The 20,020-nt window shown below is 44.5% G+C and overlaps 1 protein-coding gene across 1 annotated transcript in view; it reads right to left on the reverse strand.

Moving 5' to 3' along the window:
- KIF4A (kinesin family member 4A) overlaps positions 1 to 20,020 on the reverse strand; it is a gene marked incomplete in the record, with an annotated part of 2,786,372 nt that overhangs the window by 1,357,499 nt on the left and 1,408,853 nt on the right.

A 20,020-nucleotide genomic window follows, 5' to 3' on the forward strand; every position in this document is an offset into this window, starting at 1 on the left:
GTCAAAATAATTACCACCAAAAAGGTGGTCTTCCAAGACAAAAATTTGAGATTGCAAGTATTTGCAGGTTCAAAAGGTGAAAGAACCAAAGCTTGCAGCACCAGAGTAAAGTCCAACAGTGGAGTAGGATCGTTTAAGTCGTGGTCTCAACAGAAGTGTTACAAGTAGAACGGTCTTACTAAGTTCATGTGAAGCAAGGGAAGAGCCATCAAGATCAATATGAAAATTGAAAATTGCTGTTAAATGAACCTTTGCTGAGAAAGAACTGGCCCCTTGATTAAAAAGTAATAATAAAAACCCTGATAATTTATGTCAGTGCAGAAAAGGATTCCACATCATTCTGAAGTGCCCAATGCACAAATTGTTTCCATTTGCAAGGCTAAGTTCTCCTTGTAGATGGTTTCAGTGAAGATAATAGAATTTGAGAACCGGGGAAGACAGCTTATGTTGTCTGGCTATTACTGGAAATGGAGAAACCAAGCTGTCCGCTTCAGCTTTCGAAGATCTGGATGAAAAGTTTGTCTGGTGAGACAGGAGGTCTGGAACTGGATCCATAATCCAGGGTTGATGAATCAAATGAGGCCACAGGAAGGGGAACCAAATTTGTCAAAGCTAAAAGGGAGCAATGGAAATGACCTCGTTCTTCAACTTGGCAACTTTCTGAAGGAAGTTTGATATCAGAGGGATCCGAGAATAAGCATACAGTAACCTGGGAGGCCAACTGTGGAGAAGAGCATCCCCTCAGACTCCCCCTGTGGGGGGGTTTAGGGCAAAGTAGCTGCTGCAGTTGTTGAGCAGTGGAGATGAAGAGATCGCAGCAAGGCTGACTCCACTTATGGAAAATCGTGTCCACTATTTAATGGTTAAGGGACCATTCGTGAGGTGACAAAATGCACCTGCTCAACTTGTCTGCTAGCACGCTGGTCTTCCCCTGAACGTGCATTAAGAGAAAGCGCTTTAAGAGAATGCTCAATGGCACACTCATAGTTGCTTCTTGACATGGGAGTATGAAATGGTTCCTCCTTGTTCATTTAACAAACCAATGACATACTGTCCCATTTGTATCTCAATAGTACCTAACAAGAGCACATCTTGAAATGCATGTGACAGTAACCGCACTACTCTCAACTCCAAAATGTTGACAGGCAAATTGGCCTCTTTGGGGAACCGCATGTCTTGGACCATCTTTCCCAGGTAATGGCAGCCCCCCCCAAGCTGGGAAGTATCCGTGGTCACTATGGCACTGGGCTGAGGAGGGACAAATGGGATAGCTGTTACTAGATGTTCTGACTGGGTACACCACATCAGATAGTTTTTGCATAAGCTGGTGATTCATTTTGGAACTGATAGAGGTAGCTGAAGTATTGACCACTGAGATGCCAAAATCCACTGAAGAACTCATGTGAAATTTGGCCAGCAGAAGAAAAGTCATCGCTGCTGCCATCAACCCTAGTGCTTACAGGACTGGAAGATCGGGGGACTATGGTACTGCAAACTATCTTGTTGACTTGTAATTAGAAAATATGAAATCTGGAAAGGGAAAGAGAAGCCACTGTTGACTTTGTTGAGAAGCGCCCCTATGAACTCTATAGTTTGAGATGGTTGAAGTTTGACTTTTCTAAATGTATGGTTATGCCTAACCACACACAAATCTGGATTCCTTTTTCTCTTGCCATAACGAGTTGATTCCAGGTCGGGGTGGAAATGAGCCAGTCTAAGTAAGGAAACACCCAGAAGTGCAGTTTCAAGTGAGCTGCTACCATTGCCACATATTTGAACACCCTGGTGGCTGTGGTGAGACAAAAGGGCAGTGTGCTCTGAACTGATGACTGACTCCCAGCCAGAAGTGAAATAATTTCCTGAACCACCTGTTCATTTTTATATAATAGCATGCATCCTGGATATCTACTGAGGGCATCCAATTGTCTTTTTCTAGAAATGGAAGAACTGACTGAACCATAACCATCTGGAACCTTGCCTTCCGAACCAAGTTATTCAGACTGCTGAGATCCAGAATGAGTCTCCTTTCTTCTGAATTCTCTGGCACTAAAAGAACCTAGAGTAATTTCCTGATCCTTTCTGGTCTGGGGGCACTTCTTGGATGACTTGTTTAGCAGCTTCTGTATTTGAAATGCTGCTTGTTCCCTCTGACTGGGTGGAAAGATTAGTTGTGTATAATCTTACTACATTAGACGACCTTCTCTTCTCTGTTGCAGTATTCTTTACATTTGGTTGCTTGCCAAGTGACCTGTCGGCCAGTATACAAAAGTCTTTAGTGCCTAGGGTGGCTGGTACGTTGCAAGTAGTCTATCAGACAGACTTATAAAAGTGACCTACTCATGTACCACCCTCAACTGACTGACCCAGGGAGAATGCTTGAGAAATAAGTATGTAGGCTAGGCACATCCAAGGAAGAACAAAGTAGGAGGTAGGATAGAATACTACAACAGAGAAAAGAGAAGAGAACATCTAATGTTATGGTAAGATTTTTACACAACTAATCTATGTGTTTCTATTCTGCTGTTGCAGTATTCTTTACATGAGGGAAAATACAAAAGCTCATGAAAAGGAAAGGGAGGCGGGTAGGGGCAGAGGAGCTTGCCAGGAAGTCATGGAGAATGGCTCTAGTGAATCCTGCTCTGGATTTAGAAATGTTGTCCTGTTTGCAATGCTTGGGGAAAGTATTGACTGAAGACCAAGAAGATGTCTCCAGAATAGAATTGGTGTCCAGCCCTTTGAAGAAGGCGCCAGAAGAGGCAATTGCTCTAGTGGAATGAACTTTAGCTGAAGAGAGGATGCTCTTTCTACGGTGTACATAACAGAAGGTGATAGCTTTAGAAATTTAGAAATTCAGTTGGAAATGATCCGTTTAGTGACTGGTAGTTCTAGGGCTGTAGGGTGAAAGAAAGCAAACAGCTGGTCTTATTTGCTGATGCTCTTAGTTTTACCCAGATAAAACCTAAGCTGTATGTGTACATCCAAAGTGTACAGAACTCTTTCTCCAGAGTTTTGGGGAGAAGAGAAAAAAGTAGTAAGGTGGATTGCATGGTTGAGAGATAACTCATTGATCAACTTAGGTATGAAGGAGGGATTGGTGTAGACAGGAACTCTCTCCTTATGGAATACTAGGAAGGGAGGGGAAGCCATAAGGGCCTGGAATTCAAAAACCCCTCTGACAGACAGTTGCCAGACAGCACAATAGTTTTCCTGGAGCAAAATTTTAGAGAGGCAGAAGCTGCTGGCTCAAAGGGAGCCAGTGTCAGTTTTTCAAAAACAAAGTTTAGGTCCCAGGGAGGTGCATTTGGTCTCCTTGGGGGGGGGGGGGGGGGATGTGTGAAGGAAGCATCTCAGGAATTGCTTGGCCTCAAATCTAGATGCTAAGGGAGGTGAGAGGCAGACAAGGCAGAGATAGCAGACATGCACTTTCACTGAAGAATGTGTTAATCCAGCATGCAGCAACTCACACAAATAAGACAAAGGATTGTGGGGGCATCCACTGTTAGTGGGTCCATATGATGTGAGACACACCATAATGAAAATCTTTTCCATTTGGGTAAATCAGACTTCCTTGTATTGTGTTTCCTGGCCTTCTGTAGTACTCTAAGCACGTCCCTCTGAAAGAAAGATGTCAAAGGAATTAAGGTCCTATCACCCATGGTGTCATCTGCAGGGTTGACAAGTGGGTGTGAATGAGGGTTCCCTTGTGTTGTGCGAGTAGGTCCACTCTAAGGTAACTTGCGGCAACTGTCCTTGGCTAAATGCAGGAGTAAGGGGAACCAATGGTCTCTTGGCCAAAACGGTGACGAAGATTTTGGTCTGTCCTGCCGAATCTTGAGGACCTTTGGGATGACAGGCAGGGGAGGGAATGCATATATAGGAACACCCTCTCAAAAATTGAGGGCGTTCACCTTCCAGACCAGAGGGTGTGGATCTCTGGCACAAAATTAAGGAAGTTGTCTGTTCAATGATGTAGGCAAAGAGATCCACTTGTGGGGTACCCCATTGGTGGACAATGTCCAAAAACATGTCCCTGCGAAGCATCCCTTCGTGGGGTTGGGTTTGTTTTAGACCTGCTGAGTGCGTCGGCCAAAACACTCATGTTGGGGGGTATGTATACTGCCCTGAAGGGGTGTCTACAGTTTGAACACCAGCTCTCACACTTGTAAGTTTAGTTTGCATAAGAGATAAGACCTGCCCCCCCCTCATTTGTTTACACACGAGTACTGTCATGTTGTCTGCAAGAACTTTTAAGGGCCTTGGGATGAGGAGAGACTGAAAGCCTGAAGTGCCAAGAGTAGTGTTCTCATTTCTTTTATAATGAGGCTATCTTTTCTTTGAGAGAGTGACCAACTGCCTTGTGTTGTCAACACCGAAGGTTGTTCTCCAGCCTGTGTCTGAAGTGCCTATGTACATTTCCTGTACAGGGGGAAGAGGATGAAATGGGAAGTATGGATTAAGAGAGTTGAGTCCACCAGGTTACTTCTTTCTTCAGGCAGGGAAGAAGGGGAATTTGGTACTCCAGTGGGTACACGTGCTGTGTCCTCACAGATTGCAAGAACCACTGCCATCTGCTCATGTGCATTTTTGCCCGATGGAGCATCAGGATGGTGGAGGCTAAAAAGCCCAGGGTCCTGAGAAAGGTCCTGGCTGAAATGTGCATGCTCATGAAGTCTGTTTGAATCCTGCATCCTAGGAAAATATGGTCAGGTGATGGGGTAAGGGTTGATTCTTGGTCATTTATAATGAATCTTAGGGAAAGAAGGATGTAGCTTGTGCAGTTGAGATCCTGCTGTAGCACCTCTGGACTGTCTGCTTGGAAAAATCGTCCAGTTATGGGAAGATTTTGATGCCCTGCAGTCTGCAGAATGCCACCAATGGTGCTAACCACTTTCTGAAAACCCTTGGGGTGGTAGAAAGTCCAAAGGTCAACACAGAAAACTGAGTGTCCAAAGGCTACAGAGATTCTTGGGTATTCCTGTACCTGGGGTGGATAGCAATATGTAGATAAACAGCTTTTATGTCTATTGAAGCCATAAAGGCTTGAGGTAATCAGGGGAAATAAGGTTTGTAAAGCGAGCATCCCGAAAGAGGGAACCTTCAGGGAGGTGTTTAGGTAGGAGAGGTCCAAGATAGGTCTTCAAGGGCCTTCTTTCCTTGGTACTAGGAAAGTACAGTTGTGTACAATTATCATAAATGTAGATGCTCGAGTGTATTCACTGTTGCAGTCATCACCTGTGGGTTATCCCTGCTGTGGTAAGCCCTCGGCCGGCCCGAATACCACAGCCAATGTTTTTCTGCGTTGGCTGCTGTCACTTGATGATGGACGTCAGGTCGCCAGTGCTATAAAGCAAGGCAGCAGACATCAGTTTTGCCCTAACCAGTCAGAAGCCCAGGGAAATATGGTAAGTGGTCCTGGTGGCTAAAAGCCACCAAAAGAAGCTTATGTCTACCTAAAAAAGAGGATATAAGGGGGAAGAAGGAAAGGAAACCAGGACTGCAACAGTGAATACACTCAAATATCTACATTTATGGTAAGTATACACAACTGTTCTATGTTCTTCGAGTTTCTATGTTCTTCGAGTTTCACTGTTGGAGTCATCACCTATGGGAGGATTCCAAAAGCTGAGGAGAGGGGTGGAAGGATTAGATACCTAGGCATGGGTAAGCATGCCCTGCAGAACTGCAGAGGCCAACCCTGCCCTAGCCTTAGAGAAAAGAGGTAGGTGGTAATACTTTGTAACGGTACAGACAGAGGTGCAGGTGGCAATTTCCAAGATGTCCTTGGTGAGAACTCCTCTGAGGAATGCTGTGGAAGTGGAGGCTGCCCTAGTGGAATGGGTACAAATAGACATAGGGGGTGGTTTCCCATGTAATCTGTAGCAGAAATGGATAAAGTGCAATATCCATTTGGAAATGGTTTGCTTGGAAATGGGCTTCCCCTGTGCCCCTGGGGCAAAGTTGACAAGAAGTTGGTCTGTTTTCTTGAAGGGTTTAGTACGGTCCAGGTAGTATCAGAGCTGCCTGTGCACGTCTAGTGAGTGCAGAATTCTTTTAGCCTTGAGGGTTAGGGAAGAAGGTGGGTAGCTGTATGGCCTGGTTGAGAGTCACATTAGATACCACCTTGGGCATAATGGAGGGGTTAAGTCTTCAGAGATACTCTATCTGCATGGAAAATGATACAAGGCTCAATGGTCATCAGTGCCTGAAATTCTGAAACCCTTCTGCCTGAGATGATAGCTAGAAGGAAGCAATCATCCAGGAGAGGTATTTCAGTTCTACAGAAGCAGCAGGTTCGAAGGGTGGTAAGGTTAGTTTTTCCAAAACATAATTCAGGTCCCAGGCTGGCGTGGGTGGCCTTCTGGTAGGTCTGATATTAGAAGCCCCTCTGAGGAATTGTTTAATCAAAGGATGTGAGAACAGGGGCTGGTCTGTATCGAAATGAGCTGAAATGGCAGAGCTGTGGGTTTTAATAGAAGAGAAGGAGAGGCCACTATTGAGCAACTCAGACAGTCCAGGATAAGAGGGATGGAAGGTTGAGGAACTGCCCCCTCTGGACTGGCTCCAGGAGCAGAATCTTTTCCATTTCCCTGCGTAAGACTTCCTGGTGCAGGGCCTTCTGGCCTCTGTGATAATGTCTAGGACCTGTTTGCTTAGACTGGGGGCCCTTGTTTGCTTGAGTATTAGTTATGCTGACAGTCTGCAAGTCTGCAAATCTGCAGCACACCCCCCCCCCCCAAGTCAAGAAGTCTGAGATCAGGAGAAGCTGCCTGAGGGGCTGTAATGTCAGGCTGCACAGTAAGGGGTACCAATGCTGTCTGGGCCAATCTGGAGCAATAAGGATGGCCTTTGGTCTCGCCTCCATTATCTTGATCAGTACCTTGGGAATACAAGGCAGAAGAGGGAATGCGTAGATGGAAAATGAAAATACCAGTCTACAATAAGAGCTCTATGACGAATGGTTCTCGCATTAAATATGGCACAGAACCAGCAGCGGGGGGACGTCGTGGTCTGGGCCTAAATAAGTGACGCAGTATGAATGGAAGTCCTGGTGTGGGACCTGCTTTCAACAGGCAAGAGAAATTGCCAACTTTTTCGGACATCGTTAGTGCAAGAAAAAAGGATCCCCAATGGGGTACTCAGCTTGACCCACTTTCAGCTATAATTCAAACTCTGGTAGTGACAGACGGGCACCCAACTGCTTCTGTATGGCACTGACGACCTGACGTCAGTCATCAAGCGACAGCAGCCAACACAGAAAAACAGATTCTGGTATTCAGGCCAGCCGAGGGCTACCACAGCAGTGATAACCCACAGGTGATGACTGCAACAGTGAAACACGAAGATCAGCCTTGAACAAAAGCTCATTTCTATTTGATGGGCAGGGACATACTGGGTGGTGCCTTGACCCAGAACGGTTCTGCAGCACCAGTGGGAATAGTGGTAGTTGTTCTGAGGGTGTGGGGGATGCCCCTGAAAGGAAGTAGCGACTCCCAGACCACGAAGTATCCCTTATTTATGATGGAAAGCACCCAATAATCCTAAGTTATGCTTTCCCAACCAGGACTTGAAAAGGAGATGTGGGGGGGGGGGGGGGTCCAGATAGATGGATCCTGGTCTGTCTGAAAAGGGATGTTTTGGAGGTGGGATCTGTTGAGGAGTCCTAAAAAAGATTGTTGCCTCTTTCCAGATCTCTTGGTCTTAGGTTGAGATGGTGTGGATTGCCTCTTGACAAAGGCTGGTTTGGAGGGATAATTTCTCTGGAATTTTGGGACAGGAGATACTAGGAGGTATTTAGGTCTTTCATCTCCTTCCTCTTCTCTTATAAAGTTTTCAAAAGCTCAGCAGCCACAGGGCCAAACATAGCTTCATTTGCTAAGGGAGCATCCATCAGTTTGGGTTAGATATAACCTGGCAAAGACTGTAGTGTCAGGCGTGCAAATCTCCTAAGGACAGACCCAGAGGCCGCATCATAGCTGCATTTAAGTGCCTGGTGATCTGGAAAGTAGTAGCCAGTATGGATAAAGCCAGAGTTTTATTCTCGGATTCGGGTAGGTCAAAAATGTTAAGACAACTGTGACAAGAGCTCTGAGTATTTTGTCATAGTGGCTTGGTAGTTGATTGCCCTAAACGCAAGGGTGGTGGATGTATATACTTTTTTGCCTAGCCTCAACAAATGCCTGCCGTCGTTGTCAGAAGGTAGCATAGAGATAGAGAGAAGCCTTGAGGGCTTGTCAGTGATCACAGTGATGACCAATGAATAAATACAGTCTGCAGGCACCTTATAAAATCTGCTTTTTTAGGTGCAGGAGGTTGAGAGTCAGGAAGCGTGCTAGAGAATGCAAAAGCATCTAAGGCGGCAGGAAGAATTGGGGGGGGGGGATAGCTGAGGGACTGGGAGTGCCCACTTGCAGAAGGTCATATTAACATTTTTGGATAGCTATCATTTCAGTGCATTTCCACTTGAAATGTTCCTGCATCCTGGTCAAAGTGTCTCTAAAAGTAATCTCCTCTGTTGGAGAGCAAGTCCCATTAGAATCTTCTCGAGGGGAGGCAAAATCTAGTGGAGAAGGAATCTGGGTTGAATAAGCTAGTGACTCATTAGAGGAGTCATCCTCTTAAGATGATGATTCTTCTCTTACCCTCTTTTGAGGGGAAAAAGGTCAGGAGGGTATAGGACCTGTAACCCCTGGTGGAGGTCCCAAGAGACAGAGTATTGAAGATGCTTTGGAAGAAAGCTTGCCAATCTTTTTAAGGATTGGAAGTAGGGAAGACATGTTTAGTATTCTGTTTCTTTTTACTGGGAATATCCATTCTGTGGACTGACGGTGGGCTGGATATAGGCCTACACTCAATGTCTGAATCCACCTCCTCCTGCACAAGGATGGTTGAAATCCCTTGAGGGCCTTCAGAAATAACGAGCCAGGGTTGCCCTCGAACTTCCAATGTGGATGCATGTGTTACCTTAGAGGACGTGCTGCTATCCTGTTCCAAGTCCATCTCCGTTACAGGTTCTGCCTGTGGTTTGGACGATGACCCTGAATGAATCTCCGGACTACTGATCATCTTAGGAGAGACATCTGGCCCTACAAGTGCAGCCAAGGCTTCCTGTCTGGATTTCTTGGCCTTCTGATTCACAAACGACTCTACATCTGAGCCACAGGGACCCACCATCGTTTTGATTTCAGTCGCTGATTTTTTAGATACATGGAAAGAGAATGAAGTCTACTCTATAGGGTTTCGGGACGAACAACTGGCAGATAGGGCGGGCCTTATGGTCATGGGAAGAACCAAGACCAGAAAAGACATGGTTGGTGGTGGTTCTTATGTGAAATTTTATAGTATAACAAAAAGGGACACCAAACTTCTATAACAGGATACAAATCAGTTTCCAGTTTGTTCATTTGTTTTCGAAGTCAGAGTGCCTTTTTTCACATTTTTGCTGCTCTTTAGAGGAATAAATTAGAAGCTGTTTTGTATCCTGTTGGAAGTCTGGTGCTTCTTTTTGTTATACTAAACAATTGGACTGGCTCAGAATTCTGGTGCAGCCACAGATAGCTCAGTATTTATTCATTTGTTTTTGAAGTCCGAGTGCCTTTTTTCACATTTTTGCTGCTTACATGGAATCTTATGTCCACACTGACATTTGCCCTTCTTGGATGACATTTAACTTTAGACAATCAAAAGCAAGAAAAGGATTCCTCAAATAGGGCACTTATCTGACAGATGAAGTTTTTCAGTGATCAGACCGTACATACCAGAGACGCATTCTATCTAGTGGCAAAAGTTCTGAGGATGCTGCATGTGTACGTCACTTTTATAGGCTAGGTCCGATATACCACGTGTGACGTGCACACACCCTATACACTATGGCCGATGCCGGGTCACTTGACAATCTCTCTCATGAAAAGAATACTGCAACAGCAGAATATGACATCAGGGATTTTCCTGAAGTTTGGAGGACAAAGGGAAAATTGAATTATATATTCTCTGCATATGATCCTCTACACCAAAGTATCTTATTACTAGACAGGCTCTCCAGTGCAGGGACAATGACCCCCCGATTGCCTCCAGAACAGGACAACCGAGCCTAATTTCAGGAGTGCTGGATGGGTTTACCAAAGAAGGATTCTCTGGACCCCTGATGTTGTGGGACTCCTCTGCCGTGAAGGCGGCGTCTACCATGTGATCCCCCCCCCCCCCTCTGCCTCTGGAGGAACCACGTGGGTCCTGGAAAGATTCTGATTTTCTGAACCACATCTTTCCACCACCTCAAGGATTCCTCAAAAAGGATCTTTTTTTTTTGGGGGGGGGGCGCAGAAAGAGCATTTCCATCCTTCTCACACCTGGACAACTCCTCTACTTTGCGGCCAAAGAGAGAGGTATTGTCAAAGGGACATTGATGAAAGTAGACCTTTAGGGCTCTGCAAAATCATACAAATGTATCCAAGTGTGTCTCATAATGGCTAAGCCTGAATCCACTGCTCGAGGTTCCTTCTGCCATATTAGAGAAGTCTCATGGACGAATTGGAAATCAGTTGTAGGATCACCAGATGAGAAGTAACTGAATCATTCACCTCTTCAGACATGGTTCCTTTGAGGGTACCTGAAATTTCCTTAATCAGATCACTCGCAAGTCTAATAAAATGCGCCAAGTAATACAGAGACCTTAAGGCAAAGGTCACTGAAGCATAGACAAGCTTCCAAAATCTGTCCATCACTCTCAACTCTTGTCAGGAGGATGGACACAAGTACTTTTAGTCAGCAAGTTCCTTTCTAGTGACTGCCAGCATGACCATGGTATCAAAAGGAGGACCTTTTGACCAAAACTGCTTAGACTCTGGAGGGGTCATAATTCTGGCTTCTTGGGAATGGGTTAATGGTGTCAGGTTCCTTCCACGCCCACTGTGATAGCAACTCCGAGAGCTCATCAGCAGGCGGGTCCATCCAGGTAGTAGATAAGCCAGTACCAAAAGCCCCCAGTAGTACAGATTCCTCCGAAGGGTTGCTGGACTTCCAGCTACCTCTCCATTTCAGGATCTCAAGGATGTCCCTAAACAAGAACTTCTGGAGGTGACCGTGAGGACCTTTTGCTCCCATCAAAATCTGTGTCCTCTGATTGATTCAGGGGAATCAATATGCTTCCTCTTGCATTTCCTCTTAGGTACTTCCTCAGTGGGATACTCTGGGGAGGTATCAGAAGAGGAGGGGAAAACCCTGGGGGGTTTGTATGGGCTGTCCCTGTAAAGAGGATAGCTGAGATTCAGGGTGCAGAGGCAGAAAAGAAAGCAACATGGGATCTGAAGGGAGAGGCATTATCTGGGTCTGAGGTGCAGACAGAGCTCTCTCCAAAACCCTGAAGGCAGATGGTCCTGAACATGGATCTGAGAGGCCAAAACACTGATCCCTGGTCCCGCCCTGCTCGGAGGACAGCTGCCTAGAGGGCTATGTTGGAACCAATATGACCATCACCAAGGCTCCAAGATACAGAGACTGCTCTGAAATCCTCAGAGTAGACTACAGCACTTCAGACCAGATGGGGTAGAATTGACTCAGAGCAAGTCTCGGATCCAGAGGTACTAGAATCCTCTGATCCGAAAAAGACAGTGCTAGACAACTCGGATCCAAGAGCTCCTAGACTTTGACAGAAGTCAAAGGAGGAATTGATGGAGGAGTAGTGGATAAATGGACTTCCCAACCCAATAAGGAAGGAGCAGGCTGGCTCTGCGCCAAGAGGATCTTTCTCACTCTGCTCTACATCTTCGGTGAGACTCCTAGATGGAGTGGATACAGCAGATGGAGACTGATCTTTCTAAAATGGGGAAGGCACTCTAGATGGAACCAGGTCCACTGAAGAGGAGTACCTAATTCTAGGCAGAACTGGTAAGGATATTTTATTCAACGTCTTTGAATTTGACAAATCTTTAGCTGCCAGAGACTTTGGATCTGAGAAACCGTCTGATTCAAGAGCTTGAATTTGGTCTTGGGTGGATCCGAAGAAAGGGTTGGAGCCAATAATTTTTGCTTCTTCGCATGATCCAAATCTATAATAAAAGGTAAAAACTGCTGTAGAGGACCAAGAAGGAGCAGATGCCTAATTGGAAGCGATCTCAGTCTGAACAAGCAAATAAGACCACTCGTAAAATCCTCCAAAGCAGAGTCCAAACTGGCCACATCTACTAAAAACAATCAAGGCTTTCTTCGCATATGTACACAAACTCACGGGAAGCACCCAGATCTGCACAGAAGTGATGGTCAAGGACAACACATACACAAATACAAATGCCGTAGATATAAACAACCTGCTGGCAGACAGGTTCAGCGAAAGCTTCAACCCTCTATCTCCCCCCATCAATAAATCAGAACATCCCCAGCACCTATCCCCCCCCTTTACCTCTAGGGAGTAAATCATCACTCCCCTCTAAAAGGCAAAAAATACAGCCCCCATGGGACCCGATAACATTATAGGCTGCATCCTACATGAACTCTGGCACAAACTTGCAGCACCATTAGGCACCCTATTCAATCAAAGTCTGAGTACTGGCTTCGTCCCAGCCGAGTGGAGGACAGCCACTATCATCCCTTTGTACAAAATTGGAGCGTCCACCGATCCAGGAAATTATAGACCCAACATCCTAACTAGCTTGATATATGCAAGGCCATGGAGCAGATCATGGATCTCATTAACAAGGACATAGGTTCATAGGCTGGTACTAGGCTATCGGCCCCAAGGCCTATACAAGCCTAGCCATAATTCCACGGCTATTTCTTCCCACAGTATTTACTTCCCTGGACCCCTGTCTAGCAGGGCAACTGACATGATCCCCAGGGTGAATTTCCTATCTCCCATCCAATCAAGGTACCTTTTGAAGAGGGCCAAAGACGTGCTCTGCTTGACATATATGGGCAGTCTATTCCAGAGTCTGGGGAGTCTCTGGGTCAGGAACCTATCCCTCCAGCATGTTTTGTTCATTGTGAAGACAAGGTTTAGATCCTTGGAGCAGGTCTCTCTGAAGGATTGGGATTTCAAGTGTAGCATGTCCAACAGCTCTGGGTTTGACATGGCCTTGTAGGTTAAGCAGAGATTGCCTCAGAGTAGATATGCGACAGAGTATAGGTGGAGTTTCTTTAGACTGTCAGCATAGGGCATCTGCTTTAGGCCTGTGATTTTTTTAGTGAGGTATTTCTGCAGCCATTCCAGTTGTTGCAGATGTCTTGAGAGGTACATACCAAACAGGGCATTGCATTCTATAATGGGTCTAATGAGGGATGAGTACAGTGAGAATTACCTTTTTTCTGGATGAAAAGCCCTTGGTGATGGTGTGCCACACAGGATTTCCTGACTGTTGTGGCGATGTGGTAATCGAAGGTGAGACCACTGTTCCTCTGTGTCCCTAAGTCTCTTATCACACATGACACTAAGGTGAGGTGCCAGCTCACTTGGTAGTTCATGTAGTACACAGCCTGGGATGTTGTCTGGTCCCATGGATGTTGGATTCTTAGCTTTGGAGAATGCTTTTTTTTTTTTAACCTGTGTGGGTATTACCGGAATTTGGCAATCTTTCGGTATTGAGAAGGGCCCTTTAGGGGGTAAGAGGGGGTGAAGTTTGCACTTAATCTGCAAGGATACTGGCAATATATTTGGGATCAGTATATTTAATGCCATTCTGTTGTAGCTCAGAGCAGATCTGAGCATTGGCATTTAGATTCTTGACATAGCTATAGAATGCCTTGTGGTTGTCTTTGGAATCTTTGGCAATTTTATTTTCGTAACTAGCTTTGGAGGATTTTATGAGGGATCTCAACTGCTTACTGAAGCTGGTAAGGGAGTTCTTTTGCATCCTGGGAATTTCCTCTTTTCTGAAACAGGTTTTTCCTTTTGTTGTAAAGTTTGTTTATGGCAAGGGACCACCAGATTGTCTTCCTTTTTTTGGAGGAGTGTGTCTTGGTTCTATTGGGGATGGCACGATTTATGCATGAGTGGATGTGCTTGTACAGTGCCTTAGTGTAGGATTCAGCAGTCATTACAGTCTGCATGGATGTGATGACATTTGTCACTTCTTACTTGAGTAGCATGAAGTTGGCTTTGGAGAAGTTTTTTATGGAGGTTTCCTTATTGGAAGGTGGGGGTGGGATGTTAGCAACCTCCAAACACTCTATCCCAAACAATTTGGTATTGTCAAGGGAAGGTCATGCCTGTTAAATTTGGTCAACTTCTTTGAGAAAGTCACAAAAGCCATGGACAAGGGAAGACTGTGCACACTGCCTACTTTGACCTGGCTAAAGCATTCAATGCTTTTCCCAACTCGGGTATAATAGATACACAATCAACTAGGCATCAATCCGGTATGTTACCAGATGGGTAACAAACTGACTTATTGATAGAAACTACCTAGTCAAAACAGGTTAAGCCACCTCGAGCAGTTGACTTGTAGCAAGTGGTGTGCTCCAGAGATCGGTATTGGGGCCTCTGTTTAGGATATACTTTTCTGAGGTGCAGGGCAAAACCAGTGGGTTATGGCTGACCAAGTTTGCAGATGACTAATCTGGGCGCAGTCATCAGTTCCCCTAGTGATGTTGACATCCTCCAAGAGGGTCTCTCCCAAACATATGACTGGTGCCAGAAATATGGCCTCAAACCGAAGACCAAAAAATGTAATATCCCCTTTGGGGAGAGTGACATCCCCACAAATTCACATCAATAACAAGGTCCTAAGCACACAGTCATGAGGGACTCTAGCACCCAGGTTGATAGCAAGCTGACTTTTGACCACTATATTTCCTCTGTTGTAGGGAAAGCTTTCTACATGGCTCACCTTATTAGTAAGGGGATCTCATCCAGGGACAAGGTGGTCATAACATCCCTGTATTCTTCCATTATAAGACCAATTATTGAGTATAATGACCCTTTCGGCATGTACCTTATAAAGCACATTCAATAGCTGGAGAGACCACAGAGGTTCCTCAATAGGAGAATCCGGAGCCTCAAACATCTACCCTACACAGATAGACTAAATGCCCTGTCCCTTCTATTCAGTCTCCTACAGACTTCTCAGAGGAGACTGTCTGGCATACAAAGCAATCTCAGACCCCAGCTTAATGACAGAGCAACATATCCTCAAGTCAAGCTCCACTCTAATAACCTGCACATGCAACCTCAACCTGGTCTGTGACATCAATAGGACTTGTTGGCGGGACAGATGCGTGTCCCAGAGACTACTACTTCTGTGGAATAGACTCTCGCTCAATGTTAAGTACAGTACCTCATTAACGCTTTTAAGCACAACCTGGATAACTAGATGGAAAACAGAAAATACACCCCTGGGAATAGGATGCTGACTTGTCAGAATCCAGGCTAAATTCTTGGTTAGGCTTGTAAGGGCCCCAGGGCCAATACCGTAACTTCCAATGATCTTAAAGTTGCTCTCTTGATTGATTTTTCCAAGGATGTGGAGGATATAGAAGAGGTGCTCGAAGTAGCTGTCTTTTTTTTAGATTTTTTTTTGGAAGGTTCAGATATAACCTCGTTTAAGGAAGAAAGCAAGAGACCCTTTAAGAATAAATTTGTTCCTGCGATCAATGCCCTAGGATTGAAGGCATGACAGATTGCACAATTCTCCTTGAGGTGGAAAGGACAAATAAGGAGTGCAAGTCAGACATAGGGATTTTCTGACTGCATTTCCCAAATTTTCTGAACCCAACTGGGTTCTTTCCTTTATAGCCATCACCAAATCAAAAGGCCAAGCACAGTCACACCACAACAGCACCACCAATCAAACTGAGTTGCAACTTAAAAGCCGTTTTTGTTTTACAGAAAGAAGGAAAGGAAAGAAGGGAAGAAAAGTACCAACAATAGTACTGAACACTATGATAATCGAAGGAAAGAGGAAGAGGGTTCTAACAATAGTAAACAAAAATACCATGAATGGTAACAAGGAAAGAAAGCAGAGATTTGCTGGAAAGGTAAGGGAGAAAGACTAACCAGTAAACAAAAAATGTTTTAGCTAAAATAGGTTAAAGCAATTGAAGACAAAAATGTTAAGTTTTGAAATTCTACTTATTGCCCAAGCTCGACAGAATGGAACAGGTCTCTTCTCTGGAAGCAGCAAACAAGATCTGAGGTAAGGGAGAAGCTAGAGAGTTCATGGTTGCCCCAAGCTTTTACAACACCTATGTCGGATCCAAACCCTTAAAGTAGAGGACGAAATGAAAACTGACATCAGATTGAAAGTTATGCATGTACCATGACAGATTTATATTGTTTTGTTTCATCAGGTTCAACAACTGGGTTTATCAGATCTGACCTTGGAGCTGTTTCAAGAACTGGAATCCAGGGATCAGACTCTTTCCCTGCCCATAATTCCCTCTGGTTCCCAGTTTGCCTCCTTATAGTTAGGCATTTGTATTAGGAAACAAAACAGGCTTAATTGAGTACCTTATCTGACAACTAGGACAGAAGTAAAGAATCAGAAAAGCAGTCCAAAAGACAAAGCCCCTGGTCAGGTCCAACTGTCTGACTAAGACTCAAAGAACAATTTAGGATGGGAAACATAGGGAGGGATGATGAAACAAATGAAAAGACAATGCAGATTTAGTGTTACGGTAAATACACAACTTTCGTATCCAATGACTTTTGTCCAATTCAACAACTGGGATAGATTTCCAAGCTACCCAAAACCTGGGCAGTTTCAGGGATGCATTTTCCTGAGAATGATGAAGCAAGAGACATACAAGATCTGGATTTCACATCCACTTTCTAGTGTGAAGCAAATGCATGGACAGTAAACCAACTTGCTGGTACAAATCTCATCAATGGGAACTCTACTCAAAGTCAGTGAAGGTAGCCACAGCTGTAGTAGAATAAGCCTTTGGTATGCAGTGCAAGGCTAATCACATTTTTTCATAAAGGCAATACAGTTGGAAAGCCAACTGTACAGTGTTACTTTAGAGCCTCCTTGACCCAACTTAGCTTTTGAAAAGGTAAGCAAAACCAGCTGTTCAGTCTGATATCCTTTGTCTTGTGCAAATACTTGAGCTGATGAACGTCTAGCATAATGAAAATATATTCCACTCATATGCCCCCTTTACTTGAGAACTTTGGGAAAGATGGCTTGATTGTCTAAGGGTCGCTTCAGAGGCTACCTTTGGAAGGAAGTGAGGATTGGTTCTCAAATATGCTCAATCTTTAAGAAAAACAGATATTAATGTTTGCATGACAAGGCCTTAAAGTCAGATCCTCTGTGCAGATGTGATAGTTTTCCAAGAAATTTTTTTTATCTAAAGCAGAACCATAATTAATGGGAGGCTTAGTCAAAGCCTGTAGCATGATAGTAATATCCCAAAGGGGAATCAGAACCCTTACTGGGGTCCTGAAAAAGATTCCTTTCAAAATGGCTTTGGAAATCTTCAGAGAAGCAAGTCTGATTCAGCCCCACATGAACATTAGAAATGGCCACTAACAGGACTTCAATAGTTGAAAAACTGAATCTTTTCTGAATCAATTCTGCCAAAAAATCTAAAATTAATATGCAAGAGGAACAGAACAAGGGTCTAAACGTTTGGAACAAGCCCATATTGTAAATCTTTTCCATTTGTTAAAGGTAAACCTTTATGGTATTTAATTTGTGTGAGCAGGATAAAATCTGAACAACAGAGTGGCATCCCTGGTTACTGTTAAAATTGGAGAAATCATGTCAGGTCTCTGTGAGGCTGACCGGACAGGTGATACAGAAGGTCTGGTTGAGGGTACAACATGCAAGGCAAATGTACTATGAGAGGTCACAGAAACAAACCTCTTGTGGCCAAAAGGGAGCAATGAGAATAACTTTGGACTTGAACCTCCTGACTTTCTGAAAAAACTTGGTTATCAGAGGGAAGAGCAGAAAAGCATAAAGTAGGATTTTTTTTTTGGGGGGGGGGGCAACTGTGGACTGCAGCGTCCCTCAGTGTTTGTCCCTGTGGAGGGGATCATGGCAAAGTTAATGCTGCACTGTTTAGGTAGGACGCAAAAAGATCACAGCAAAACTGGCCAGTCCGCAGAAGCATCCTGGTCAAAACCATAGGATTTTCAGAACCATAGCCCCCCCCCCCCACTCCTTTCTGGTTTTGAGAAAAGGTCCTTTGTGGGATGGAAAACCATATGCCAAACACCATACAGGCCTTTGCCATTCTGTTTACACCTAACAAAGCATTTCTTTCATTTTCAACCAGAACAGGGTCAAACCAAAGTGGGCATTGATGGAGGACATCTTAAAGCCTTCCCAGAGGTTGCATAGATCCATACAGGAATGTTGTCAAATAATGCCACTAAATGTCATCTGCCCACAGTGTGTGTTGTATTAGAAAGTCACACAGATACATTAGTCATTGACTGCAGGGTACCCAACTGGGACTAAACTGACTTTTGATGCCTGAAGGTAGGTTATCAGAGAAGGATTTTGTCCTTACCTCTCAACCCCTTAGAGCAAGAAATCTGGACAAAGCAATTAATAAAAGTGGGACAAAGGCCCAAAAATAGGGACAATTTTATATTTTACTCTTGCACACAAAGTTGATAGAGAACAGGTTTTGCATTAGCATGAATTTTCCAAAGGGTATAAAGTCAAGCTCAAATGTCTGTCATTTTCTGTCTTCAATGATCTGCCATTTGTCAAAAAACCACAATTTTATGAAAAATACACCAAAAATATGAGGCAAAAATCTAGACATTCTGTGAAAACCTGTACAGTTAAAAGGTGTGATATGTCACTTCCTTCGTAAAGCCTCTTTGAAAACAGGTTATGAGCTAGGTAGTTCAGCACTCTGACTGAAAAAGTCACTGAAGCATATTTCCATTTCCCAAAGCCTTCCATTGCCCCAGATTCTCTATTAGAATGAGCAGATGTGCTCTCTTCTGAGAGCAAGGAACTCTGTTGTTTTCGAAAGAATGGTAGTCGCAAAAGAAACAGTTTGTCAAGATTCGGAGGTGCGAAGGACTTCCTTGGAAGCCGGTGCCGGCTCAGTGGCTCTGGACCTATCCAAGATAGAGACGACTGCAGGATCCTTAGATGAAGGGTTTTGTGGCATACCAGACTCCAAAAGGATCTCGGTAGCAGCCTGCAAATCAACAGAAGTGGCATAAGGGGCTGCGAAAGCACCTCACTGAGCACCAGAGGACTAGCTTAACGGAAGCATTGTCGGAAAGCTTGGACCTGTGAGGTCTGTGTCTATCTGTAAGTTTTTTTCAGATCATCTGCTGTTGGATGGCTTACTGAAGCAATATGCTACAATAAGGGCCTGACAGATAGTTCTGGCATTAAAGCACAGAAGCGACAATGGGGTACTTCGTGGTCTGGGCTTAAGCAAGTGACGCAGTAAGAGTGGAAGTCTTGGTGTGGTATTTGCTTTCCACAGATGAGACAATTAACTTTTTCTGATATCGGTTAGTGCAAGAAAAAAGGATCCCCAATGGGGACTTAGCTTTAGAAGACAAACTTCAATTTGAAAACTCTGGCAGCAGCCAACCGGCACTCGTGCGGACTGCTTCTGCTTTGGGCTCTATGGCAAAAAAGACTGATGTAATGGCATCGGCTGCCTTACTTTATACCACTGACGACGTGATGTCAGTCCTCAAGCGACAGCAACAGACGAAGAAATACTAAGTCTCTGGTATTCAGGCCGGCAGAGGGCTACCCTGGCAGGGATAACCCAAATATGATGACTGCAACAGTGAAACACTAACATCTATGTTTATCAGTGGGCGGAACCACCGAGGAGGTAGAAGAGCCAGACCCAAATTCCATAACAGACTCATCAGGAGAGAGAGCTTCAGAGACCAACCACTTCTTTGTTTCATTAACATTAGAATATCAATATCTCCAAATCAGATGTCTTCTAGACAGGATCATAAGGAACCCTCTTCCTCACTGAAATCCAAGTCTTCAGTGACAGACTCTGTTGAACAGTTTAAATGTCTCCTCTTACAAGTCCATTTCCTGGAAATCTCCTTTGTGTGGGAAGGCTCATAACTGGAGAGGGAGTTCAT

The sequence above is a fragment of the Protopterus annectens genome, chromosome 15.part0, assembly GCF_019279795.1.
Source record: "Protopterus annectens isolate FY-2018-M chromosome 15.part0, PAN1.0, whole genome shotgun sequence".
Lineage (NCBI taxonomy): Eukaryota > Metazoa > Chordata > Ceratodontiformes > Protopteridae > Protopterus > Protopterus annectens.